The following is a 4,211-nucleotide window of genomic DNA, read 5'->3' as shown; positions in this document are numbered from 1 at the left end:
CCCGCGCCCGCGCCCGCGCCGCCGCCCGTCGCGCCGGTCCGCCCGCCAGCTCGCTCGCACACACCCGTGCCGCCACCGCCGCCGAAATGTTATTAGAGCTCCACGGCGGATCTCGGGGCTCTTCTGCTCGCTTTTTTTCTCTCCTGAAATTAAAGCAGAGGAGCATCTGAAAGTGGAAAGGTCCCCCTTCTGGTAGGATGGATGTAAAAGGAGGCAACAATTTGTTCTTGAGGGGGCAAAAAGGGGAAGGAACGCCTTGCCAAGCTGTGCCTGGTCGGACTTTTAAAATAAAGTGTGGCTGTGCTTGTTGCCCACACTCGGCACATCTTTTCTAGGGCAACCAAAGACCTGCCAAGTCTCTCTTATTGGAATCTTTTTAAAGGCAAGTTGCTTGGATTCTTTTCTCTCTCTCCGTTTTTTTTTGTTTTTTCCTTTTCGTTTAGCGAAAGTGACGCTGAAGAAATGTCATAATGTGATTCAAAATGAGACAGCTTTCGTTTCACTCCTATAAATAATACTCTTAGGTTGACATAGATCTCTGGCTGAAAAATAAAGCTTCCTCTTAGTTAAAAAAGAAAAAAAAAAAAAGAGAGCCAGAGGTAAGAAAGTATGCACGCAAGAATATGTGAACAAGATGATGGTTTCTAAAACATATTGGAATGTTTGCAGGTTGGTGGGATTTTTGTTTGTTTTCAGAGTTTTGCTTTCTAATTTTTCACCTGCTCCCATCCCAAAACAAGAAACCGTCACGTATTAACTTCTTCTACCTTGTCCTAGGAAAAATATTTTTATCTATTTATTTATTGCTATTTATTGATTGGACGCTTGTCAAGTCATGAATGCTAGACTGGACTCCGGAAATAGAGCTTAGGTTCACAAGTCTTTGTGGAAATTAAGAGATTCAGAATAGAGTTTGTTAATTACACAAATAGGCAGAATTTAGTACAAGGGCTATTCTTAAAACATTCTCCATTCTGTAAAATTAAGATACAACTGTCTGTTAAGAGACCACCCGAAGACCTCAAAGCTTTATAGAAGTTGTGCTTTTTCCAAATCTAACCTTTAAACTGCTTTGACCCTGCCGTAGATACAGTAAGTGTTTCCCCCAATATCTTCATTATAATTAGATGAGTTTTCAGTTCATCTACAGTAATTCCTGAAGTAAAATCATAATTGCAGTGAAATAAATATAATTTTCCATGGCTGTGAAATAATAAAGCATACAACTTTAGTTGCAGAATCTACGTTCGGGATTCTAGATTTTATACATAACTTTATAAGCATTCAATTTCACAGAAAGCCTTCAGAAAGGAAAAAAATGTATAAACTCCTGTTTTCCTTTCATGTGGTAGCCATATGTGTGTAGGATGCTATGATGCCAGGTATGTGTGGTCCCAAGTTATGAGTGATGCTATCTAAAATATTGATAGCATCTATACCTGTTTTTACTGGAATGTGAAATACTGTTAACATGTTACTATAGCAAAGTCTAATTTGTTGAAGTTGTCTCCTATGTGAGTTGATATTTTTTCTTCTTCCTCAGTATACTACTTTGTCTATTTGTCTGTGATGCTTCTTTTACCTCCTAATGTTAATATTTCTCTTGCCATCCGCTATAAAAAGTGGAATAAAGCCCTTAGAGAATGTAGATCTGTTTCAAGAGTCACAGATTGCAGTTTGGGATAGTGCTGCATAGTATTTTCAGGAGGAGTTAAAAGTGCCAACCCCCCAAAAGTCAAAAATAACTATTTTTACCTAAATCTCACATATTAACCTACACAATAGTGAGAATGTTTTTGAAATACTTCTTTAAATACTTAAGTTCCATATCCAATTGCAGGGGCAGGAGTGACTGATTATGTCTCTAAATATAGTCTCCAAAATCCACATAAACCCAAAGCCACCACCTCAAAATTCTGAGTAAAAAGCATCAACTTTGTAAATACTTGAGTGTCCTTGGTAATGGAGTGATAAAGGAACAGGTAGAAGGAATTTTACAAAAGATGGGACAGTTGTTTTCCTAGGACTCATTAAGACGTCTGGAAGCCCAAGGCAAACACATCCATCCCACCTTTTGGAGGGTCTAGTATTACTAGACCTGATAGACAAAACTCCCACTGATCTCAGCATCCCTTACCATTATATTCCGTGTGAATTAATCAATTATGTGGAATTGGTGAGCACTTGGCTTTCATTAAGTACTGCTGAGTAGACTCACAATTACTTTCCATGCTTCGTAAATAAAGACATCAAAAACATACAAACTGTTCAATACATATTATGAAGGCAACACAGATGTTAAAGAAGGAAGACTGTCTCTTGTAAAGAGAACATAAACAGCAACTGCAAATACGTAAACAAGTCTAATTAGTAAACACTTTTCTTGCATAATAAACTTTATATTGGGTATAGTGAACCACTATATGCTCAGTTACTTATCTCTCAACTTTTAGATGTATTCTTCTCATTCTTAAAAGTAGAAATTAAGCTACAATCAAAATGTCATACATTCAACAATTTATTGAACACCATTATCCATCAAGTTGTGCTATCCACCAAGTAATCTATGCAACATTTCATGAATAAATAGAAAAGACAAACATAAGGCTTATAAATTTCAGTTATTCAGATAACCTGAATAATTTAAAATGAAACAGTTCCTCCATTACTCAGCCCCTTCATTAAGACCTTAAGCATATATATAATTAAACTTTCCATTTCTTATTAATGCATGATTTGTTTAACTTCCAGCTTTTTTTTTTTTTTTCTTACACTGGCTTCATAGCATCCACTTTTTAAATATTTTGCACTTTTAAGAAAGTCTTGCATTGGTGAAAGAAACAATGCCTGGAACGGGGAACCTCATTTGAAAAAGATTAGCTTTTTTTTTTCAACTGCTAATTCCAACAATAAAGATATTGCTAAAGGAGAGATTAATGTTAAAGGAATTCTGTGTCTATGAAACCTGACCTGAGAGGAATTAATTACAGAAAACATATTAGGTACCAGTACAAGTAAATCTTCAATTTAAAATGTCAGTGGCAAAACATAAATCTCTTTGATAAGTTTTAAGTCATAGTGTCAAAGTTGCAATCTGGAGTCTAAACCAATTACAAAGAAAATACTCTATTCAGGATTTTATATAACCATCCTTAACATATGTTTTACTTTCTTTTACTTATCCATACTCTGTAAAAATTTCATGTTAACATTTTGAGATTTTTCTACAGACTATTTCCAGATTTCTTTAGGTACTGCAAGTTTACTTCAAATCTAAGTGTTATATCTGCCTGAATAATATGTTGTGTTATTTCCCAGAAGCTTTCTTTTAAGGAAGATCATTTAGAAGGACCTTTTTAAAGATATATGAAGGGGTGAAGTTCCATCAGAAGCTATCTGAATCTAGTGTGTGAGTGTATGTATGTATGTGTATATGTTTAAAATATCAATGTTTTTAGATATAAAACAATATATATGTGTTATATACACACATATATACATACTAAAATATTCACATATTAAAGTTAGAACAATATATAAGAGGCTTTTAAATTAACATTTGTAGACAGATTTATGTTTATCAACATTTGTGCAAAATGTCACTGATCTGTATGGGGAGGAGTGTCTTTATCACACAGAAACTACCATCTGTTCCCACTCAATAAGTTACTTGATATCTGTCCCACATACTCATAACCAACCCCTACCTCTTTTCTTAATCTATGAAATGGGTAGTAATATTTGACTACAAAATCATTTAAGAACTTCACATGGAACAGTTTGTGCTAACTATACAAATATAGCAGATGTATTTTGCCATTATAAACAATAAATTCTGTTTTCAATCTTTTTACTAAGTCTCATTAACTTGACTTTTTTTCTTTCATATAATGTGAGTCATTAAAATCCCGTTTTAAAATTTCTGATATACATGTATAAGTACTTTTCTATTTTGTGGTGAACTATATCAAGAAAGAAATATTTTAAAAGTACATAGTATACATCATTTGCGTTGTACTGCACAAATGTAATTCAGTGAAATTTTAAAAATTTAATTACAATATGTATAGAAACATTTAAAGCTCAGTGTTTGTCACTGTCATCTTTTCTTTCTGAGGCTTTTATACCCACCCCAAAGGTCCTTGTTGATCCACTAAAACAATAAAAATCGTGGAAAGATCCTTTCTTTACTATAGAAGATGTGAAAAGAA

At 34.2% G+C, this 4,211-nt stretch overlaps 1 protein-coding gene across 1 annotated transcript in view; it reads right to left on the bottom strand.

Annotated features, from left to right (window-relative positions):
* ZNF521 (zinc finger protein 521) overlaps positions 1-137 on the bottom strand; it is a 327,831-nt gene extending 327,694 nt beyond the window's left edge. The window contains exon 1 of the mRNA XM_029231452.1: positions 65-137. The gene's annotated coding sequence lies outside the window, so the exon portion shown is untranslated. The remainder of the gene's footprint in view (positions 1-64) is intronic.
* Positions 138-4,211: the final 4,074 nt, after the last annotated feature.

The sequence above is a fragment of the Monodon monoceros genome, unplaced genomic scaffold, assembly GCF_005190385.1.
Source record: "Monodon monoceros isolate NGI ecotype Baffin Bay Population unplaced genomic scaffold, NGI_Narwhal_1 Super_Scaffold_1, whole genome shotgun sequence".
Classification (NCBI taxonomy): Eukaryota; Metazoa; Chordata; class Mammalia; order Artiodactyla; family Monodontidae; genus Monodon; species Monodon monoceros.
This window is presented reverse-complemented; position numbering and strand designations above follow the sequence as displayed.